This window comes from Chinchilla lanigera, unplaced genomic scaffold (genome assembly GCF_000276665.1).
Source record: "Chinchilla lanigera isolate Chin_1 unplaced genomic scaffold, ChiLan1.0 scaffold00004, whole genome shotgun sequence".
Lineage (NCBI taxonomy): Eukaryota > Metazoa > Chordata > Mammalia > Rodentia > Chinchillidae > Chinchilla > Chinchilla lanigera.
Genome location: NW_004955405.1, coordinates 11,460,567 through 11,485,679, shown reverse-complemented (window position 1 = coordinate 11,485,679; position 25,113 = coordinate 11,460,567).

Below are 25,113 nucleotides of genomic sequence, written 5' to 3'. Positions count from 1 at the left end.
GGACATGAGTGAGAGCCAAGGAGTCCTTTGGAAAAATAATGTAGTGTATGTTGTGTATGCAATGTGTAGAGAAATATTTGACACTCAAAGTCCTATTGGATCTTTGGTGCTGTTTTAACAGGCTGAAGGTTCTAGAAGCAAGGCTTCTGTACTTACTTGCCTTGTATGATGGTAACCAACTCCCACTTTTTAATGGTTGCCGATGAAAACAGAGTCTATTAATTTGGGGCCTAAGGGTACACTGATAACTGTTTTGTAATTTTATTTGTTTCACATGTAATAAAAAAACAGTAGTCTGGTAAATTGAACAATCATTCTGAAAATTAACTAGAGCTTACAGTATCACTTCAAATTTTTCTTTTTAAACCAAATCTTAAAAACAGTTTTAAATGAATGAAACAGACAAGCTAGTGGAAATTAATGAAAAACTTATTCATTTTTCAGTCTCTTTCTGAAAATTCAGCTTGTTGTCTGAATTCATTTAAAGTCCATTCATTTCATCATCATTCACCAAATAATAAATATTTCTAAAGTGCTAGAAAAATGTTAATTTTTGAGTGTTACATGGTTTCCTCTCTAATCACAATTCATTCACTCATTCACTCATTTATTCATTCAGATTACATTTACTGAGAATCTTCTATGTGCCGAATCCATGACGAATACTGGGAATGCAAGATCCAATAGGATGTGGCCACTATAAAAAATCTTTCAAGCTATGTTACAATCTTTTTGAGGGAAGGGATTTAGTGAGAAGTCAATGCTATGGGATGATGATGCTCATTTATGAATTATTTACAGTATATATGGTCTGAATTGTAGATCCACTGAATTCTCTGAAGGAGAGATAATTAGACCTGAAGCTATAAAGTTAGTTCCCATATGTTCCATGTGAGCTTTGCCATCCACTAAGGATTAGTTTTGCATTGTTCTTTTTTGATCAGAGGATGTGCCTCATACAATCAGCTTATGCTATGGTATGCATATGCCATGTGTAACACAGTTCTTGCTACTGACTACAATGATTGAAGTCAGATGTTGTAAACTCTCCATTATCCAGTATTCTTAATAGTGTTATAATGCTGCTGTTGAGAGACAAGGCTCACACCTTTATGGTCCAGACCCCCCCAGCCTCTCCTTTTTCAGGTTATATTTGTTTAACAGCATTATCCAGAAAAAGGCTCTGCCTAGTTTCCATTTCAAAAGAACATTTCTTACTGTAAAGTCTCAGACAACACAGGGGGGCCTGTTGGCAGTAGTTTGGTGTGGGCAATGTGTTTCCATAAGTCTTATAGAACCCATAACAGCCCCTCAGTCAGTTCTGTCCCAGGGCAATGACCTTGTTTTCTGAGTGTATATAACTGGGCACACTTGTACACCGGTAGCTTGCTGTATTGGAACGGGCCCCGACTGGGAGTCAGCTGGCCTCTGTAATAGACGAGGCATGGAAACTTGGCCAGATTAGCTTTTCTGTGCATCAGTTTCTTTGTCTATAAAGTGAAGATAATGCTAGTTATTTCATAGGGCTGTGCTGAGGATTAACTGGCACCATATGCACATGTATGTATTTTTATGTAGGTACATATATATATGTATTTGTATGCATATAAACATTTTATTATGAATTATACTTAGTATATACTGGATGGCTTATAACTAAGAATATAATAAATGCTGCAGGAATATCACAATTTTTGAAAGAATTAAGACATAGTTAATATTACAAACATATTAGGATATGTCATGTTTTCCCAATGATTTAGAATATACTACATGATCTGTTGGCAATAATGACAGCTAATTTTATTGAGTGCTACCATTTCACAGGCACTATGTCAGCCATATTCAGTCTTCACAATGGTCCTTTATGGTGGGCATTATTATCACCTGTTTTACAAATGAGAAACTGAGTCACAGAGAAGCTAAATATCTTATCCAAAGTCACTAGTTGGTAAATTGCGGAGATTCAAAACCTGGTAGTCTTACTTAGAGCACCCCCTTTAAATGCTTGAGATAGAATTCACATACTATTTAATTAATCTGTCTAAAGTGTTCAATTCACTGAGTTTTAGCACATGCACACAGTTGTTTGATCATCACCAAAATCTAATTTTAGAACAATCTTCATCCCCAAATGAAATCCTGTGTTCACTACCTCATTAACCAACACCTCCTACCTGCTCGACCTTAGGCAATCATGAATCTACTTCCCGTCTCTGTGGATTGGTTTATTCTGCACATTTCTTATGAATGGAATTACACATAAGATTCATTCATGGTGCATCTTTTATCAGTACTTCACTCCTTACTATTGTCCAATAATAGTTCATTGTATGGATATACTACATTGCATTTCTCTGTCTATCAGTTGGTGGGCATTTGGGTTGTTTCTTTTTTGTTGTTTTTGTTGAGTCCTTATTTGTACCAATCAAGGTCAAGTGCATTATTTATAAATTATTTACTGTACTGTTACTAATGTTTTGGTTATTAGATATCTTTGATCACCTGCCTTCCAGATAAAAAGAGTTCATTAATATGGCCAACATTTACCAAATACTGTATACCAGAAAGGTGTGTTAGGGACCTAAAGAAAATTCCTGTCCTCATGAGGTTTTTTTTTTTGTTTTTTGTTTTTCTGGTACTGGGAATCGAACTCACAAAGTTGTGCTTACCAGGCAGGCACTGTGCCACTGAGCTAAATCCCCAGCCCCCTAGTGAGGTTTATAGAATAGGAAGAGAAGCAAATAAGAACTCATAGAGGGGATAGGTACTCTAATAAAGACACAACCAAAATGTTGTATGAGCTCAAGAAAGGAACCTTATTTAGCCAAGGAGAGCATGGGTAGGACAGGTGCAAGAGCGAGGCAGAAGGGCTTTCTCAAGGGGTGGACTCCTGAAGGGTGGAGAAGAATGACCTCCATGGAAAAGGGCAAGGAAGTCAATGGGCAGCAAGGACAGCACCTGCTCTCTCAGTAGCCTCACCTGTGCTGGGCATGGTGCATGGCGTGTTGTGGTTTGTTACAAGGAGCACATGAAGCAGCAGGGGGAGATGAGCCTGCCTGGAGACTGACTGGGGTGAGAGTACCATGGTAGCAGGAGCTGCACACCTGTAATCCCAGGACTCTGGGAGGCTGAAGTAAGAGAACTGCAAATTCTAGCCCAGTTTGGGCAACTTAGTGACTCAGTGAGGCCCTGTCTCAAAAAAAATCAAAGATAAAAAAGAGCTGTAGATTTAGCTGAGTGCTGCTTTGGTTGCGGGTAATAAGCCTTTATCAGGTTCCAGTTTTTGTAAGAAAGAGCAGGAAGCTGACTAGTAGGCTTTCTATCTGTTGTGGGGAGGGATTTGAAGTGCTTATGTAAAAGCCTTTCCTTCCTTCACGGCACTGGGCCATAATTGTTACCAGGGCAGTTAAGTGGAGCATTTCTTCAGGGCTCCAGGAGGTGTGGCCGGCTGAAGTGGGCTGAGGAGCGGCTCAAGCCTTCATGTGTTTATCCTTTCAGCTTCCACTTCAGTGGATTTTCTCAGTTTCTCTTCTCTGACCTCACCCCCATCCCCTGCCTCCCTGAGCTTCTTTGTGTGAGTGTCGCTTTCTGTCAGATCTCTGTCAGTAGCAAACGGGAAATGGGCAAACAAGGCCAGAGCTGGCTGCTCCAGAACCCCATGATTCCCTTCAGTGCCTGGGCCAGCGGCAGGTGACCGGAGTGAGAGGCCCACCCCGCACAGAGAGACTCACCTCCCCCGCGCTGGGGATCAGGCAGGATTTCAGAGCTGTTCTGTTTATGAGATCACCTCCAGATTGTATGAAGCAAGTAGAAGAAGGTGATGACCAAGTGTGAAGTAGAAGGCGAACCTAAGCCACATTAGACTGTTAAAATTGCATTCAGATTTTTATCCTACAAACCTTTAAAATATAATCTCTTTGAAAATGTTACTTTTCATGCTGAATAAATTTAACCTGGGCCAACACCGCCCCCCCCCCGCCCCTGCCAACAAGCCCCCAAAACCAGAAACAAATAAACAATGGCAAAGGCACAGAAGCAAGAAACGGGAAAGAAATTATTGATTAAAATCTATTCATTAAAATCAGATTTATAATACATCCATGTCTATGACAATGTGGGAACCTAAAATAATCTATATATTAAAACAAAGAGCAACTAAAGCTAAACTAAAACAAAAGCTGAAAACAGTCCAAGCACCTTTGAAAAGCCTCAATTTCTTATTCGAAAAATATTACATTACACTTTTGATATGGAGGAACTATTTACAGTTCCCATATTAACAGGGAAATAACTGTGCAAGATATTCTCTACATGTGCAATTTTTGGCCAAGAATTCATGTAGTTCTCACTGACAAACAGAAGGATATGGGTACCTTCTGCACATGAAAGGATGTAAAGGAAAGACTACTGTACTCTTTCTGAGCTCCATGTTTTAGGAATTCATTAAAGACGTGGCTAAAAAAAAGCAGAAAGAGAAAACTCAACAGCACATCTACACACCTCAAAACCAGAGGCTGCCACAGGGATCCCTCACAGTTGTCTTCTATAGTGGGAGGATTTCCTTTAAGTCCTTTTCAAAAACATATGGCTGTCTTTGAAAGCTTAAATGGCATTTGTCAACCACCAGTAAATCTTTAAAATTGTTTCTGCAAATAGGCCAACTCAAAGTTTCGGCTTTTCCCATTAATCTTTAGGTAGGACCACTGAAGACTTTGTCAGAGCCTAGATAATGCCTTGATTAAAAGGCTTATTCAAGAGGGAGAGCTTTAGTGTTCACCTTGGGTACATAGTCATTTCTCCAGGGTATTCATGGGCTGTTATTTTAACTCTCCAATTGTGCCCCAAACAAGACTTTTTTTTTTTTTTTTTTACCACAAAGCTTTCAGTAAAGACATTCTTTGGTGAATTACTGAAATCTTGTCCCTCTGTTTGTCACAGCTTTTTACTCTTTTTTATCAAGTGTAATCAGTTCAAATAGGAGTCTTACACTGACAACTTTTACTTGTCATTATTTAAAACAGACATCTCATTTTATTTTTCTAAATGTATCAGTAATCTTGCTCGGACTACATATACCTGCCTGGGTATTGTTTTGCTTATCAGTTTATTATTTACAGGACAGTTCTGGTAATCAAAACAGAAACAAATTAAAATAGACAAAGGCTAAAATATTAAAATATTTGATAGTCAATTTCAAATTTTCAAAGTGTTTAGTGAACATTAAGCTGCTTATCACATTAGTATTTCTTAATGTTCCTTGGTCTATGTGATATTTTGAAAAGCATTTCTCTCAACTTTATAGAAATGCTGTGAGAATTGATGTGATCTCAGATAAAACTGTGAAATCTACGGATATAGTATACTTATAGGCTGAAGCAACAAAATATTTTGTATTTTCATGAGGTTAAAGAAAATTTGTTTAAGGATTTTATCAGAGGATGATCTCTGGTACCTACAATATTTCTGTGAACTGAACCAGTAGTTTCTAGGCATAATATTTGGAATTTTGGTAACTAAAATTACTGCTTATGTATTTTTTTTACCACCATCTCAAGATACTTTTCAGCCTGAATATTAAACCCAGAGCCTAGAGCATGTTAGGCAAGTGTTCTATCACTGAGCGATGTCTTCAGCCCTGAAGGTATTTTTGGTATTACTAGCTACCACTGAAGTCACACGCAGTTAACCTTCTCTTTAACAAACACCATCACTAAATGGCAGACGGACAAACAAAATCACTTTTTGTGTCTCATAATTTCTGTAAGAAAGAGTGACACAGGTGAAATGACAACTAGTCATTCTTGATGTAGATGTTAAAAATGGCCAATGGGAAGTGTGCAATATCTTCAGGACTGAGTCCTATGGTATTTATTTATATTGTGCTCCCAGTTCTTCAGGGCAAATTTTCTCCAAAGGTACTTCCACACCAGTATAATCTGAAACTAGTCTCTCTCAACTACGCAATTACCTTCACCACCTTCAAAGTAACTTTAAAACTTTAACTTTCTGAGAACAAGTTAAAATCGCCCACACAGCTGATTCTGTGGTGAAGTGCACATTTGGAAATTCTTCGTGGTCTTGGGGAAAAGCATAGGTTTTGGAATTGATAGCTCTCTTCAGTTCCCCTCACGCCACTATTTATTAGGTTTGTGACCTTGGAAAATTCTTTAACTTCTCTGATTTCATTATTCATGGACTAGAAACAAACCCCACCGGTTTAGCGTCAGGAGTAAATAAGTTAACATATGGGGAGTCTGGCACATCGTGAATAGTGGCCATTTTCATTTTTGAAAAAGCCTGTTACACATTATTTTCTTTTTGCCTTCCTCATCCTCCAAGTATTCAGACTCCATCCCAAGTAACGATCTTGGTAACTCTCAGTACCACTCAGGATTCACCTCAACTTGAAAGCCAGTCTCATTCTCCTTATTCCAAGGAAGATGTGTTGCCAATTTCACTAAATAAACAGCTCCCCAAAGAGCCACAGTTATGTTCTAATTGCACAGTTTCCTTAAATTTGGAAAACTTGAAAATGACAACCAGACCTTAGATACCAAAGGAAGCTTTTTAAATTTTTCAGTTTCTTGTAATTTGTCAGATCTCCCTTAGATACAACTTATAAAAGGCCAGGGCAAACAGAGGAAATTATTAATCACACGTAGAATCCATTTTGGTTTTTTGGCAGAGAACCCAGCTACAAAGTAGGATTATCATGAGGAATCATAGATGCAGAAAATCTTCTGGAGTTTGCTTTCTTTTTAACACCAAATAGATGATTTTTATTTATTCTGCCACATTTACTGTCCATTTCTTTATCTTCTCCCCATTAAGTTTAAAGATGTCAGTACAGTATGATTTTTCTTTGAACAGAATCAACAGTTGTACAGCAATTAATGCTTTACCCAGCAAGGAGGCTTAAACTGCTGCAAGTTTAGTAAGAGTGCTTAAATTTTTTTGAACTGTATTTAGTATAAGAAAATCTTTGCTAAAATGAAGGAATGTGAAGCCCTTTCAGGGCTGATGATACAGAAGTAACATAATTTCATAATCCTCCTTGCCCTTTCCATTCTCTTTTTGATTCATAAAGGAGGATTATACCTGTATATTTTGTCTTCATTAAAAAAAAACAAACAAAAAACTGTTTTATTCAGTGGATAATCCTCATAGCACTCTGGCTAGATGCTGTAATTCATGACTTTCTATTTCTACATAAAGGACCAGGAATCACTAAAGAACACCAACCACCTAGTTGGTGGCAGGCTGCCAGTCTTCCCAGGTGCAGTGCTGGATAAAAAATTATCTCATTCTGCTGAGTTCTAACAGTGTGGAGACATTGTGCAATGGGACGGTGCTCAGAGCAGGTGCAATTGCTGCCTTTTAAGAATTCAAGATCAACAAAACTTCCTTGCTGCTGCTGTTGCACTGAACTATTTTTATTTAGATTTTTCTCAGTGGTTAGGAAGTGGCCATTTGATAACCTCTGTCCTGTGGATTACCAGAGACTGCTGTCTCATTTCCAGTTAATCAGTTTATGTTACCTGCAAGGGGAGTTCTGAGGTAAGTTTCTAAAAAGGAATTGCGAAGTATTTGCCAGGTGTTAAGTAGCAGACGGTCCACTGCATGGACAAGAGGAATATAAATGCAGCAGGAGAGGAAGCTTATGCAGCAGGACGGAGATGGAGATGAGCTGGGATAGTAGCATTTGGAAGCTATTCTGTAACCTGATGAGGAATATGGGGAGACGGAGGTCTCTTTAAAAGATTGACGGTGGAAAGCCAAGGAGCACAGTCATTCGTTGGGATAATAAAAATGTGCAAATGTGTGTATGATAAAGAGATGAAAAGTTTAGGGATCCTATAGAGCAGCAGAAGAAGAAGCAAATAGAGGAAGACTAATGTCTGAAATAATTTCCAGGGTACTACTGAGGGTGGGCCAACGCTGATGCCTCTCCCCTCCCTCGTCCAGTCTGAGTCCTGCTCTTCCTGGAGTAGGCAGCGATGTGTATGGTATGCTGCCCTGCAGACCCTTTCAGGATGGTCTCTTATTCCCACAGCCCCAGCTCCTTCTGAGTGACCTCGCTGAGAGATCGAAGAGTCTCTTTGCACAAAGTCATACTCCAGGGAGGGAACAGAGGAGAGAGACCAGCTTACAATGCTGGCCAGGGTGAGAGTAACCCCCCAGCCTCAGAGGTCCCTTTAGGATTGGCTGGGGATTGCTGCAACCAGGGCTCAATCAATAACCCCTCTGCCCAGTGCTGCCTCCGCCCCTCCCCAGGTTCTCTACATACAGGAAACTTTCTGTCCTCAAATCTCCAACACTAAAACTGCTCCCCAGGAAAACTTTCCTTTCCCAGCCTATTACCCATGTTTTTTGAGCATAAAAATTCCACGCCAACTTTCACTTTTCAAAAAAAAGTTTCAAATTAAATGTCCTTACTGAAATGAATCAAAATAATCATGCCACTGAACATACTTATTTAAAAAACATACATATCTTTTCACCCTCTAATCTGCTGAAACTTACTTTAATGTAGATTACGGACTATTTCTCCTCTACTATAGAACTATAATGGTAGTATATGTGATATCACACTGATTTTTTTCTTACCCATTTTTTTCATTTTTCTATCTCTTTTCATCTATCTTCTGGATCAATCTGGGGTCTTATGTCTCTTCTATGTATGCTATCCCTTCTGGACAATCATTACCTTCTTAAAACACTAAATATATACTATGAGGTACATATTTCTGAATATATTAGACATCTTCAGCTAGACTGTAAGCTTCTGTGGGTTGAGGTTGTCTTAGTTTTGTGTAAATGTCATACATAGTTCAGAGTTTACTCTGTGGACTGCTTCTGGTTCTGTGATAAGTATCTACAAGCATGTAAATTCACTTCTATCTTTCTAATTCTTGTCACACAACTAATATTTACTTGGACTCATGATGTGGTGGGCGTGGTCTCAGGCTCAGGGTATTCAAGAGTGAACAAGAAACAGTTATTTTTGTCTTTTTAGAGTTTTACTTGAGGTATTTGTCATAAAACAGACATTAAATTGGTTATAATGCAAATTATTACTTAGTCATGATTTTAAGTATTGTGCAGGAAAACAACAGGCATTATGATACATCAAAAATGATTTAAAATTTTTTTTAAAGTAGCATGTAAGTCCACCACATAATAACATATTCTTGAAGAGGTATCTGTATCACTTTGGCTAGAACTGAAACATTAAAGGTCCTGGTGCCGAAATGATACTTTGTTTTTTCTGTGCTGATGAAATCCTCAAACACATTCCATTTAAAAGCCAGACAAGGTCAAGACCTTGTGTACGGTCACTTGGCACATGAGAAATTGCATACACACATGTATTGCACATATACACTATACCAATTTACACGTTAAGATTTATTTCAATAACCTGCACAAGCATAGTAATAAATGCAAGATAAGCATTTGCTGCTAAGATATTACTCTTTACAAGTATACAAGTGGAGTGATACAGTAAGTTGTGTTAATATTATCCTCAGTGCTATGTAAATAGATCTTGAAGCTATTAGCCAATCATAGCTTTGAAGACAGAAACTTAGTCACCATTGTCCTCATAAAAGTTGATGTTTATCAACTGATTGCTGTGTGCAAGGTGACATGCTAAGTACTTATGCACCCACTCTCCTTCTATCCTCCTCTATAGTGAGGACTATCTTTGTCCCATTCTGCAGATAGGGACACTGAGCTTTAGAGGGACTGTCACACGTCTAATAGTCGAGCTCAGATACTGAACCATAACATTTTTGATGCTAAAACCTGCATAAACTTGACTAAGGTTAAGAAAAAACACTATCAGATTCTGCTCAGAGCTGTGCAGTTTCAAGCAGCATGACTCTCAGGGGGTGTAGCCCATTGATCTTGATTGTCCACAGCAATACTCAAGAACGGACATCCAGGGTAATTTCCAGATCCACCAAATCAGAATCTCTGAGGGTGGAACTGGAATGTGACTTTAAAAAAAAATCCCTACAAGTGATTCTGACTTTTGCTTTCATTATGAATTTAAGACTGCGGTGTAAATGCACTCAGATATTTATGGAATTTTACTTAATCTATTGTTAAATGTCTAAATGTGCTACAACCGTAATAGTAGATTTTAATAAAACATAATTACAATTTGAGTCTTTTAAAGTACAATTTTGTTTATTCACTAATTTTATGTTACAATGTAAAAGCATGAGCACAATGTCAAAAATTCAAGCCCTTTACAAAGTTTCTTCCGTGTGTGGCCTCAGTCACCATGGTTTAAACTCGCCCTGAGGAGGGCTGGCAGATGAGAAACCTAATGCTGGACGGAACATTTTGTGAAGCACTTGGAAGCTCTGGATAAAAATGTTGCATTTGAGATACTGAAGAATGTTAAGGACTGGTGGGACCTTTAAGACAGGACAGTGTTATGCTCACCATCGAGTTTAGAAAGATTAATTAGGCAGCAGGAATGAGAAGGCGTTAGGGAAAGAAAAGGCACCAGACACAAATGATAGGTTTTATTAGCCCCATTTTACAGATAAGGAGACTGACCTTTGGACTGCGGCCAAAGGCAGGCCTGGCAGATTCCAAAACTGGTGTGTTCTGGGGCTGGAGTCTTGCAGTACTCCTCTGGTTCAGTATGGGAGGAGGGGATGGGCAGCAGAATTCAGGGCTTCGGAGTGATCCGGGAACACTGTGGGCTGAGAAAAGGCTGTCTGCATTTGGCAATGGGAGGTCACTGGTGACATCTAAGGACAGTAATTTCAGTTGAACAGTGGGGGTGGGCGGGCTAATTTCAATAGGGATGAAGCAGTGAGTGGGCGGTAATGAAACGGTGGCAATGAATACAGCCTCCTCTTTTACGAATGTTGGCAGCAGGAGGAAAGGGAAAGAAGGAAAACAGTTTGAGAAAACTGAAGAGCAGAATGAAATCGTTCTGATTCTTGAAGAGTCTCTCCTTCCACCCACAGAAAGTATTTATATAACGCCTACGTGTCAGGTGCTGTGCTAGGTGTTGAGGAACATGGTGACAGACAGACTAAAGACAGGAAAGCAGAGAATGCTGTGGTGATGCTGTCCCCGGATGGAAATCCTTTTAGCAGGTAACAATCCAGGTTATCAGCTCAGTACAGTTAGAATGATAATTTCAAGTTTCTAGAGAATGAGCTGATGTCCTCGTTTATGTCCTCTGTAGCACCTTACATAGAACACTTCCAATGAAAGCATGTTGCGTCAATAAACTGTGGGTCCCAGGAGGCAAAAGTAAGTTGAATGATAAACCCACATGGGGGAAGCTTTGGGAAAGAGGCAAGGCATGTCTTTCCCAGGACCTGAAGGAAGGGGAAGGGGCGGGCTCAGAGGTCATCACAAACCTGGAGGTATAGGTAGAGCTAAACTGCAGACTCCACTGCAGTGCTTCTGAGCAGAAAAGGAACAAGGGTGAGGTGACAGAGAAAGCCTGGAGGTGCGAATGCAGAAACAGGGAGCAATCCTGGGGCAGGTATCTCTCATGATCCTGTTTTCAGCAGAGGCAATGACAGCTGAGTCCCTCAGTAGAGAGAGGGGCAGAGTTTCAAGACAACAGTGGGGTTGAACATACAATTGAGAAACCATTCATTCATCCACTTATCTTTTGGCTGGTGGGAAAAAATGTGGAGAAGGAAGAAAATTAATTGTTATATAGCAGATGGGTCCCAGACACAAGTGATAGGCTTCATTAACTCCCATTTTACAGGTAAAGAAGCTGGCCTTTGGACTGTGGCCAGTCGCAGGCCTGGCAGCTTCCATAACTTGTGTGTTTTGAGGCTGGAGTCTTGCAATACTCTATTTAGGAAATGGAAGTAGACTGTAAAGCTGGGTGGAACAGAAATCATGATGTGAGGGAAAGGAGGAAGTGGAGCTGTACGGCGCTTAAGAAAGGGAGCCAGTTACGGAAGAAGCTCTCCATTCTGAGTCCACTCCCGCTTCTCCACTGGCCCATGGACATTAGAGTTCACTTGTGTATTATATGTGCACGGGGACATTAATTTATACATCAACACTCCTTGTTCGCCCACAGCAATATTTGTACTAAAATGGACACTGGATGAATTCCCTTGTTCAGCGGATGACTTAAGAGCCAGAAAGGGTAAAAGGTGCCCTTCAGTCACAAGATTAACCAATGGTAGGTCAAGATAAAAATCCTGAGATTCAGAGGCTTGGTGTACGTAGGAAGGTCCAGTATTTGAAGGAAAACTTGAATAAGAACCCAAGACTATATTTGGCAGGCAGCAGTCGAGCTTTAGCCAGCTTATTGAGTTTCTGCACACTATAATCTCAAGGTCTTCCCTTGATCTCTGGAGGCCTTTGGGATGCTTTGTGTATGTTCGCTCTTCATAGCTTTTTCATTTGTCACTGTTCCTTGTGTTCAACCTATCAGAAAATGTTTCCATACTGCTGTTTCTCTGCTGAAGGGACAGTTTTCACCTCTGGAGGATCTGCTTATCCTTGGGTGAAAGTAGTCCCGTATTTCAATAGCAGGGCATGCACACCCTTCTTTAAAGTGTTCTCAGTTTCAATAGAGTGAATTGGTTTCTTCTTTGTATTACTGCAGGACTTTGCACTGATCTCTATCGGTAAGAATAGCTAACTTTGCCTTGTATTTACTACCTGCCAACACTGATCCAAGTGCTCTGCAAATAATAATCCTCACGAACAACCCTGGGAGAAATGTAAAAATAGAAGATGAGGAAACCGAAGCCACAGAGGAGTTATGTAATTTGCTTAAGCTAGTAGGGGTTAGTCCCTGGATTCTGATAACAACTGACCAAACTCAGACTGAGGTTCTTAAGTGCTATACTCAGCTGCTTTTGTTTTCTTGTTTATCTTCCACAGTTAAATGGTGAATTCCAGAGAAGTTTCTTCATTTATCTTTGTTTTTGTGCCCACTCTAGAACATATGCGACAAATAAGGTCAGGTGAATAATTGAATGAATGAATAAACCTGCACACTCAGGTCTGACCAGCTTCTGAATGAGAGGGTAGGGGAAAAATCTTGCTATGACTTACAGTGGGGAATAAGGCTCAGAATGTGCCTGGCTCTTGGTTTTGGGTTTTTGGTTTTCTTCTCTAATGCAGAAAAAATGTATATGTTCATACAACCTGATCACCTTTCAGCCTCTTATTAGGGGTACAAATAAATGAAGTAATACTTATGTTTCAGAAAGGACTGGAATAAGGTTTTCCCTGAAGAACTATAAGCCAGTAAAGCAGAAGGTACATGTATAAGATCAGAGCATAACAGCAGAAGGTACATGTATGAGATCAGAACATAACAGCCAAGTCCTTTGCCGTAACCTTTCAAGATATTCCTATGATAGTGCTCCTACTAATAACATGTCAGATCTAAGAAGGATGCTGCTCCTTAGGGGTAATTGTACCAAAACCTTTCCCAATACAGGGTACTTGCCTGTCCTTGGCAACTGAATATTACAGTTGTGGAATGCATAGAGGAGAATTTACCTAGTGCTCAGGCTCCACTGCAAAGTCTGTCTAGATCACTCTGACTCTCCTTTCCTTGACCCACTCCAACTCATCCTTCAAGTATCAGATTAAAAGTTATTTCCTAAACGAAGTTTTCCCAAGACTAGGCAAAGTTCTCATTGAGTGACTGCAGGTCTCTATTAGAGCCCTTTCCCAGTATTAATTATTCAAATTTGAGTAACATTTTGTTCAACGTCTGTCTTCCCTGCAAAGGCAAAGGACGATGTCCATATTGTGCACTGTTATACCTTCCGTTTCTAGCATAAAGCAGGCAATCTATAAACATTAATTTATAATGCATGAATGAATAAATAAATATGCAGGAGCATGAAGTCAACACCGTTCATGTTCCCCTCCACAGTCATATACTAACTTCCTATTCCTGACCGATGCCGTCTTTTTTAGAATTTAGGAAGCCAGGCAAGAAAACGAAAACAGACTTATTTGCATTTTTAAACACCGCTCTAAGAGCTTTTACAACAATGCCAGAATTAAATATTCATTGACTTCAGTCTTCTAAAAAAGAGCAGGTAATGAGAACAAGTAAATCAAATTGTTTTAAATAATTTTAAAAAGAAGGTAGAAAAGTGGTCTTAAAATCATATTTTCTAGTTTCCCTTGGAATTGCTTCATAATAATAGTGTTGCTATAGTCTTAAAACTTGGTGAACTCCAACCTTTTCAAGAGATCCACTCATTTTATAAGACACATTAAGTCTAACTTGAAATGCACACTTTGGTACATAAGAACCCTAGCAAAGGAGATTAGTGGCCAAGAGAGCAATTCAGTTTACAGTGGGGTTACAGATACTGTATCTAGTACAACTGTTGGGAAAAGGAAGTAATGCAAAGGTCATATCAACAAGAAGAAAAGCAACACTAAATAGTAGATTTTTTTTCTGAAGAAACAAAATCCCGTATTGCCAAATCTTCCCTTCTCATCTCATAACTACAAGTGTTTGGAGGTTTAGAAAAAAACAGCGAGGAGGAGGCGGCATTACTGAAGTTGGTAACTGGCATGCAAACAGAGAAGCAGGCTGTGAAATTGAAGCATCTGTGGGGTCAGATTCCCGATTAGCTGTTTTGGTTTGATCTCAGATCCCCTTCTAGTGCATCCAGGATCGCAGGATCCCAAGCTGGCCGTGTCTGTGTGTTTCAGAGAAGCAGTAGCTCAGGGTTCAAATAAACCCAGCCAAGAGCTTCAACACCTTAAACATAAATGGCTGAGCTGCAGGAAAAACCAACCATGTTTTAGGACTAGACAATTGCCCCTTTTCACATGAAGGTAAAAGTGTCCTCCTCAGAGAACAGGACTATGTGACACAGATGTCAGTTTTAAATCACCTTTGGTAATTGTGTTTAGTCACACAGCACTGCAGATTCCTGAGTATCCAGTGATCCCGAAGCCCACGAGAACATCCTTAGCCTGAGTTCCTCTTCTGTGTCAGTATCCTATTTTCAATGAATAATGCCCTCAGATGAGCCGAAAAGATGTATTTAGCTCCCACCATTACAATTTCTGATCCCCTTTACTTTAGCTCTTTTGAAATAACATGAAAGCTTTGGCTCGCTAATTACTTCTATGCAGCCCATAGAAAAATTAGTTTATCTTCCTGATCAAAGCAAATTAGGCAGATCATGGTTGATTAGAATGCAACAGTAAAATCTCCATACTTTCCCTTACATTCCCTTTCTCTCAGAAATAGGGCCTGTGCCAAATATGTAGGTATTTCCCACGGCCAGGCCGGACTCTGTTTCCAACAGGGACTGTAGCTCGGACAATGGTCCTTACACAGACACTAAAGTTCTTTAGTTCAGTCATTGTGTTCAAAAAGAACCAGTAACCCCTAAGCTAGCATTTGATGAAACATCTAGATTTACATATTTCCTTAATTGCATTTTTGAATGTGAGTGAGATTTATCTGACCAGAGTTAAATGCCTCCTTTATTCCCCTACCCAAGGCAAAATTCAACTCTGTGCTCTTTTAAAAGTGAGGTGGGGGTGTACGGAATCTTATTCAGTTCCCATCTGAACAAATTTTAGGATTTCAATAAAGTGGGACGAGGGAGTTATGTTACCAAAGCCAGGAAAGATATATCTTTACCTTTGAAAGTGGAAATGTCAGTTTCTAAAGCTTTGGCATGCTTAGCCCTTTTCAAAAAGGCTATTTTGATTTTAAATGAATGCTATTCCTTGTTGCCAGAGCCCCCACACTGGTCGCTAAGAACTTTAAAATTATTGTCCTCAGTAATTCCTCACTAACATTTCTGCCTTGTGATTGTAAAAACTGGAAGGTTAGGTTTTATTTTCATTATTTATTTACTATAAATTAACAGTAAATCTTGCATTTAGCTCCATTTAAACCTCCCTCTGCAGCTGCCCATTTGAAAAATAAAATGGTTGCCTTCTTTCACTTCAGTGGGCACAATACAAAACATCCATTGAGCTTTCCCTTTATTGCAGCTGCCAATGCCCAGCCGACTTTTAACAAACCAACCAAGCGGAAGCACAATGCAGCTGCAACATTTTATGGTATTTCTGTTGGTTCTCTTTTGAGAGCGAAGGTGTTAATTAGGAATCAAAGAATACAGCCCTGCCAGCTTTCTTTCACAGACCATACCCTGGTCACTGCAGTTTTCAGAAGAAAAATAAATCTAATAAAGGGATAAAAATGTTGTTTGTCACACCAGTAAAGTGTACTTAAGACCCTTTGATCAAACGCTTTTCATGTAGTCTTGTCAGATGGGCTGGAAATATTGTATTTTTCCCTTTTCTCTTCCTCAGGCAGACTTTCCTGGATTCTGATTCTAATTCAAAGGTGCCTGGAATAAAAAAAGTGTAAGCATAGTCATGGAGGATGTTTTATAGGCGATAACTTGTTTTTGTAGAGTAGGATAATTGTGCTTCCTAGAACATTTTTCACATTCAACATTCCGTCAGGTTACAGCTTCACGGCACTGGGCCTGCTCTCAGCATATTTATGATATTTTAACCACAAGCTCTCTTGCTTACAGTTTATATGTGCAACCATCAATCCTCAGTGTAATGATTCTTTGTGACACAAATTTCTTAGTGCTTAAGAAAATTCTTTTTTACCCACTGAGAAATATTTTCGTAAACATAAAAATTGCATATATATATCACATATATAGTGTTAATATATCAGTTTGTAATTTTTGTATAGTTTTCTGATGCATCTTAAGCACTATACATTCAAATGTAACAGCATGAAGTCATTACCTTTAATCTTCAGTCAAAGTTAAAAGCTTAAAGTAAGTTTATGAAGTTAGCACTGCTGGGAATTAGTCAAGCCTGCTAGCTTTCTCAGCACGAGGTTTTGCTGCTAGATGCACAAATCATGCCAAAATCCATTAATCCTGCTAGAGAGCGGCAGAAAGAAGGTCTGCTTGTTGATTTAATGTTAATGAAATGAATAGGCTCCTGAGGCTACCTGGGGAGACCCTCTAAATGGTAAAACAAATAAAGTCATTTTAAGTAATGCTCACTGCAGGAGAGCAAACAATGCTTCCAGATTTGCTGAAAAACGGGAGTGGGTGTGGGTGTAGAGAAACCTCCTATTTTCAACAGTCCTGCTACACCTGCCCTGTTACAATACCCTCAGATGTCAAGCTGACAGACACACAGAACTATCAAATTAGGGTTCTCAGAGCATGTGTTCACCGCTCTTAACTTACAAATGTGAAAACTGAGGCCGGGCGCGAATTCCCTTTGCCAGAGAATCTATGGCCCTTTAGTGGACTAACTCTGTTTAGACCAGCGGTTCCCAGTGAGTTGGTGGTACACTGAATTTTTGATGCTTTGCTCATTTCTCAGAGATTCTGATTCAGTTGGTTTGGTGTACGACTTGTGCTTTGGGGTGGCTGAATTAGCTCTCAGGTGCAAAAAATGTGCTGACGTATTTGAGAACCACAGATCCAGACTTCCAATCTAGAGCACTGTGCTTCTTTGCAGTTATTTGCTTGTTTCCACATCATGTTACTTCGCTAGCTCCTAGATGTGCGTCAGTGGCTTTATCATGCCATCGATAAAACAGATGCACTTATTTTGAGATTTTTTATTTATTTCCAAAATGAGTAGTTTTTGTTTTTTTCCACGTGAAAATGCAGAGGGATGTGTGTGTGTGTGTGTGTGTGTGTAGTTTGTGTGAGTGTAGTTTGTGTGAGTATCCCTTGTGGATCTCTGGAAGAACTGGGTTCTCCCCTTGGAGAACCAGCTCCATTGCAGAGATAGGAGACAACGTCCATGCTAGGACTGGCAGGCAGCTTGTTCTCTTGCCTTATTCCTCCCGCTGACTTGCGTGCCGCCTCACTTTTTCATCCTTTTCACCTTGCCACAGTCTCTTCTGGGCTACTCTTCTCCTCTTACCCCTCTCATCTGGAGAATTTTCTTTGGCTCTAGGGAGACTCTTCTGGTTCTTCATTTGAAATTGCTCAACTTTTGCTGCCTTCGGTTCCTCTTTGGTCTGGTGATCATTTTAACTGTTTTATAAAGCTGGGAAGACAGAGACCCCCAATCTCTGTTGCTAGATCATAAGTAATAGCCCTGTGCCTAAAGTTTCTTTCACTTTGGCTTCAGAGTTAGAAAATAAATCAGCTTCCTGCTCTACTAATTCAATAGGCATTTGAGAATTCAGAATCATCTTTTTTTGCAGAAAGATATAAGGAGACTTTCCTTGTCCTTTTCAGACTTGCTCTCCCTGTCTCATTGGTTGTGGGTAAAGCAGCTCATCTCTCTTGTGGAGGCGTCCAGAGCATCTCCAGAAATAGTAACACAGAGGTAACATCTATCTGCCCCAGAACTTTCTAATGTCTGTCTAACATACTATCTGATGTTACTGTAACACAAACAGTAGCATCTCTAGAAATAGTACCCAGCAAGCACGAATGGAAAAACTGTCCAGTCCAAGAACTGCTCAGCCATCTCTCCCCTCTGCTGGGGATCACTGTGCCTAATTCCAGAGGCTTCCTGCTCAAAATACAAGCCCAAGTGGTACTTTGACCCCCATTTAACTTTGAATCGCTTTTCCTACACAGATGCACATCAGTGAAACCTATTACTGCTTAGAATAACTCTAGTCTTATTGTCACCACCAACTGGAAGATCCTTCCTGCAATTATGTTGAGCCAACTGCTTCTTTATCAAAGACAGCTATTCATGCCCTTTATGAAAATTTTACTGTGGATGTATTTTTGTACAGAAATAAGCCTATTCCTTAGGTAAGTTTTTGCCTTTAGAGTGCAATTATTTTTTCAGGTTTGATCTAGAAAAACATGTTTTGATGTGTTGAAATCTTTATTTTTCCCAAATGCATGTCTGGCTCTAAGGGAAGGCTGCAGTCCCTACTTTATTCTCAGTCCCTCCAATCCGAATCTCACCTACCACTGTAGCAAACTGACTGCTGATAATGGAGCTTCTAAGAGGCCAAGAGGATACCAAACTGAATTTCTCCTCTACAGTCAGGAAAAAGTAGGACTCAATGAGATGAAAAATGAGAAGACAAAAACAAATCATGTGCAAAACCACAAGTTGTGGGCCATTCATTAAATTATGTCTGAAGAGTTAATTTCTAACATTGGCCATCAGCCTGCTTTTCACGATTGTGATCCCTCTGCTGTCAGTTCTCCTAGAGATCTGTGCAGTATCTACACACCCATGTGCAAATATAAAGCTTCATGTGAGACACAGAATCTTTTAGCTATTTGATACTGAAAGTCAGAGATGAAAGAATGTTTTTAACAAGTACTGGGTTATGGCCAATTCATTTGAAGATGTCCCTTCTTGCTTCCCCTCATCTTTACCTAGTAGGTCTCTCTTTACTCTTCTCTCTTTGTTTTTGATGTTAGAAAATTTTGTTTAATACAAATTACATTTTTACTGCAAAGTTTTGGGGCAGCTAATTTAGCTATTGTGGGGAATATCAGGAAGGGTACCATGATATGTTTAAAAAGTACGGTTTAGAAAAAGAATCTGTGAGGACTGGGCTTGATTTAGCTCAGCAGCATAGCACCTGCTTGGCAAGCACAAGGTTGTGAGTTCGATTCCCGGTACCAGAAAAAAAAAAAAAAAAGCACGGGTTTAGTGTGGGGAACAACTGTAACAACATCAATAACTTAAATAGCACCTAGCATTTAGTGCATGCTTCACAGTGAGATGCTACAGAAAGTCCTCTGCATTATCATCATCATCATCATCATTATTATTATTGTTATTATTACCAATTTTCACATCAACCCAGTGAGGTAAGTGTTGTTTTTACCATTTTACAGACCAAAAACCCCATGGCACAGAGTAACTTCCCAAGACCAAATAGGGCTGTGCTCTTTACCAAGAGCTATTTGCATCTTGAAGGTGGGAATAATAAAAACTATTCTACTGTTTCTTATGCAGATCAAGTGAGAAAGTAGAAATAAATATATCAACAGTACTTTTTGGATTTTTTTTTTGGCTCTTGTCTTGGGAATTTGCCAAGAATGTCGTCTGCCAAATTTAGAGGAAAGAACCACTGTCATTATATATTAAGATTGTATCAGCAAGTCTCACTCCCTGTTGCACGTTTGGTGGCCAGAAAAATGGTACTTTATATTTCTGGTGTGGACAAAGCCTTACAGAGAGTTTAGGGGATTAGCAGAGTGAGCTCCAGAGAGAGAAAACAGTGCTCACTCTCTCATTGTGCCCTGGCCATCTCTCCTTTCGAAGTGGCCCAAGCACGGATATAAATGAGCAGGAGGTGTTTTAACATGTAGTTTTCAATATCAATCAGGTGTGGTGAGGCCAACAGATCAGGAGACAACTGCTACCATTCTGAAGAGGGGTAGGCACCCTGTGCCATGTAAGGCCACACAGAGACACAACAGGGTCAGTTAAAAGGCAGATGGAATGGGAAAAAAACATAAGCAAGAGCTTTTATTATAGTTTTTATGGGAAAGAATAGATGGGATGGGGTAAACTGGTTTAGGGTTAGCTAGCCTGAATAATTTCGGTGGGGTATAGGCTGTACCAGCTTGTGTGATATCTGGCCTTGGGGTGGCAGCACAGCAAGTATCTACTGACTTAGAATGTAAAAGCTCTGAAAAAGCCAATAAAGGAGCTAGTTGGAGGTACGAGCTTTGGAATGGGTGGTTCTCATGTGAAAGGTAAACTCACAAGAGATTCATCTGCTGTCAGAAGTAGCTAGCCCAGGGTGGGGTGGTGTCTCTATTTTCAGCAAGGCCCCAAGGTGTCAAAGCACCTCAAAATGGAGGAAATAAAAAATATATAATGATATAATGAACACCTAGGAATTCTATGTTCTGATCCAATACTTTTGGGAGATTCTTTTCTTCTTTGGTCCAAGAAGATCCGTAATTCGAGGGAATCCTGTCTAGCAGTGGAAACAGACGCGTAGATCAGGCATGGTGGTGAAGTGTGGCGAGTGGCTTGGACAAAGGTGGCTCAGCATGATGTGGGAGCACGAGGAAGGCTTCTATGTGGTAGTCAAAGAGGGCTTCCCAGAAGAGATGATGTTTGAATTGAATGTAGAAAGACTCATAGAAATTAGCAAGATGTAAAAAACAGAAAGGTGTCCAAAGCAGAGGCCAGCACATGCAAACCGTTGGAGGGAGATTGTAGGGAGCAGGGCGATGCGGCTGAAGAGAAGCGAGCATGGGGGATAGGAGGGAGGAAGCGGTGGCAGGAGACGCAGACAGCAGATAATGTAAGAGAAGGTGGCTTTGTGATTAAACAGATTCGTTAAATTTTATTGTCTCACTGAGTCCTATTAAGCTGCAGGAAAGCACTGAAGGATGGAATATAAGAGACATGATCAGAGATGTATCTTAGGCAGACTAGAGGGGTGAGCATAGGGAGTATGCATGTGTTTTGTGGGTCTGTGTAGAGTATGACAGTAGTAAATGCCACTGCTATTTAGGGCAAAATTGAGGAGACCCTGATCTAACGCAATATCAGTGTTAAAGGAGAAAGGAACAAAAGCAAGAGACATTTAGGTGATCTTAAATTAAGGTCACAATTGAAATTTAAATTACAATAAACATGGTTAACCACTATGCAAAAATGAGGGAAATTTTGTTAACTGATTCAATTAATTATTAATATAAATTATTATTATTCCTCTAACTAAATCTGTCAGAATGCCTTTAGCTGTATTCAGAATTGACTAAGATAAATGATAAGGTTAAAATGCAGGCACACACCCAGATATGAACATATATAACATCATACACAAGCAACAGAATATATGGTGTAATCTAATTGGTAATGCTGGGAGTGGTAGAATTCATTTATGCACCTGGTATTGGAGCAAAAAGGGGACAAGGAGGGGAACACTGGACTAGGGTTTTGAAGAAACTTGGGTTTCAGTTCCATCTGCCAGCTCTGTGATTTGGAGAATATCATTTACCTCTCATGACCGCGAATGTCATTGGCTGTGAATCAAAAGTGCTAGATTAGGTGATTTCCAATAGTCTTGCCCTTCTAAATTCTGTGGGTAGATGTAGCTTTTGACTCATTGAAATTCTCTAAGTGATTTTTAATTCCATTTTTGGGCAATTAGGGTGCTGTTCTATCATGATTCAATTTCAATCCTGCACTATGTAAAGTAACCTTAGGTGTTCAATGTAATCATTCTGGTAATTTGTGGATAAAAGATTATCCTTTTACTTTTTTATAGAACTTACTCTCTGAATCTATTTTGTAATAATTAACCTAAATCTCCCAAAATTAGCCTTCTCTTCCCAATGTACAATTAATTATGTTCTGAGACATTTTTGTAGCTAAGGCAAAAGGGGCTTCAAATTACTATGTAATACTCATTCAGGACTAGAAGGCCTTGACCTAACACTTCTCATGATAGTAACCTGGGGAAGTGGGTATTTTGTCAGCAGCTGTAAGGTGGAAGGTGAATACTTGCTGTCAGTTAATCATGTTGCTAAAACTTTTGAGTTCTCTAAGTTCTGTAAGATATGCTTATACCCTGGGAGAATCCGGTTTAGCAAGGATTTCCTTTTGTTACCCGAGCTTGAAGAGTCAATGAAAAAAGATCTTGAACTTCTTCCTGTGTTCTGTTCTCTGAGTTCCAGAGAACAGCAGCTGCTGGAGAATGGGATTGCAGATCCCATTGTTGCAGATGAGAGTTGCAGATGAGACAAGATCACTGTAAAGATAGTGGTGTAGCATCTGTCTCCAAGTTAAAAGTCAAACACCCCAGTGCTGGTATACTTAAGAGTTGATACTTTCATCACAAAGATTCTTCTTTCTCAACTTCCCTTCATCATAGGGTTTCAAGGCCTAAGATGGCAGGCAGGGGCAGGGTTGTCAGAGACAAGGAAAATGGATCCTTTGAGTTCTTCTAAGATACCATCTCCTCTGGTACAAGTAAGGGGTGGAAACTGTAAAAAAGTACATTGTACTCTGGAAACAGGTGTCTGTTGGTGTCCAGTGGCTCTTGTTCTGCTTGCACTGTCCCGTGGGTGGCAGATTTCCTTAGTCTTTCCACCTCTCCTGCCATTATTTTTCTAGGCTGCATTCTATTGTACAATTAACACTCTGACAATTGTAGAGTGGGCTTATTGCCAAAGCAAGCATGTCTGCTAAGAGTCCCTTCAGGATAGGATTATGAGAGGAAAATAAAGAGGAAGATTTATTATCTCAGACTTTACTGAAAGATTTCAAGTTAATTCTGTAGATTCACTCAAAGGTGTGAAATAAATGCTGTGAAAGCTGCAATATCCATATAAAAAAGATGACTAAACAATGCATTCCTTCCATAGAGATTTTTGTTTGGTTTTCATAACCAAATAATCCTAAAGACATATGTATATAGAAAAGGAAAGATTATTTTTGTGTTATTAGATTTAAAGACCAATTTCTTTCTTTTAAGTGTCTCACAAGAAAAAAAATTATTACCTAAAATATTCAAGTGCCATGTGATGTTTTGTGCATTGAACCAATAAAGTCATTAAAATAACACTGAGTAAATCCAAACACAACACTGAACACAATGAAAGTTCTAAGACAGCCCACATTAACCAACCAACTTTAAAATAATATCTTTGTTATGGTGCTAAGGTTAAAAAATTCAGCAGATTGTTCATATTATTTTCCACTTGAGATCATGCGTAGTTTTCTTCTTTCCTGAGAAGTACACTTTTGTGGCATTTTTGATCAAAGGAAGATTATTCTTGCACATAGACATCTTTTGTAGAAGTCCTTGCTCTACTTAATCAAGATTTCAAGAAAAAAAAAAAGGTGGGGGGAAACATTTGGCAGTTTCTTGTGAAACATAAAAATTCTTAGGTTCTCTGCTTAGTGTAGACTTTGGAAAGATGGCATGTACACATCATTAGTCACCATAGTTGTGTGTGTGTGTGTGTGTGTGTGTGTGTGTGAAGACAAGGAGGAAACAAAGGAATTTGGCTGTAAAATTGAGTAACAGTTTGAAGCACTTGGCTTCCAGTTGTGAAAGATGAGCAATGTTGGGGAAAAGGGTGGCCTAACAAGGACCCACTTGAGGAAGGCTTAATCTCGGTTGGCAGGCTGTCGAGGAAGGTCAGCCCGGAGCACGCGTGCTCAGCTGGAGCCGGGCTCCCTTTGCCAGGATAATTGTCTTCTGCATTTCAGCTTCTGAACTGAACTGAAGGTGCCTTCACACAGCCAGCCCCTCTGTCTCTCCCCTTAAAAGGGCTGGGCCCCCACTGCCATGCCTTGTCAATGTCCCTGTGTATCATTTCCGCTGAGCAAGCGGCACAAAGGGAGGACTTTTCATTGGTGCACTGGGGTGTGCGGTAGTGTGTGCGTGCGATGGTTCTCCCCCCCCGCCCCCCGCCAGCCACGTAGTCCTTGTCTGCACAGAAGAAAACCGCGTTCCAAAGACAAGAGGAGGGATGGGATGAATATGAGAAAACAACGGGTGTTAATTCAAAAATAAGACACTTGAAAATTAAGGATTTCTGAAAAATTTTAAATGATTCATATTATATGGATAGAAAACCACAGAATAAGAGTACCATTTTAAGAGAGTTTAGAGATTGTACACAGACCAATATATCTTAGATCTTTTAAACATCTGCACTTGCTTGATGAACGGTTCTTTTTACACTAAATATAATTGATTGGTTACCTACATTTTCTCACATTGAGTGTATCGTACCACAAATAATAGGCACCAGGTTGAGAGTAGCAAGTGAGATGAAGTATTGAAGAAATTAGATGGTATAGTTCAGGAGAAGGACAGGAGTTTTCTCTAACTTACCCAGATTTCTAGCTGCCTTAGAAGATTTTATCACCAGTGTACTTGTTAAGCCATATATAATTTTACAATATATGTTGAAAAATTTATAGACCTTTGAGACGATTCTCCATTCTGACTCAAACAAATGATATTGTGGCACCAATTCATCTTATTTCATCTGTTTTAAAGGTAACTACCAACTAAAAGAAAATCACTTGTTAAGAACTGAGAACTATTTTCAAAGAATGCAACCACTTTGACACATAGATCTAGGTGGCCACAGCCTACTAACTTAGGTGATTTCTAACCTGTTGACCCTTCCT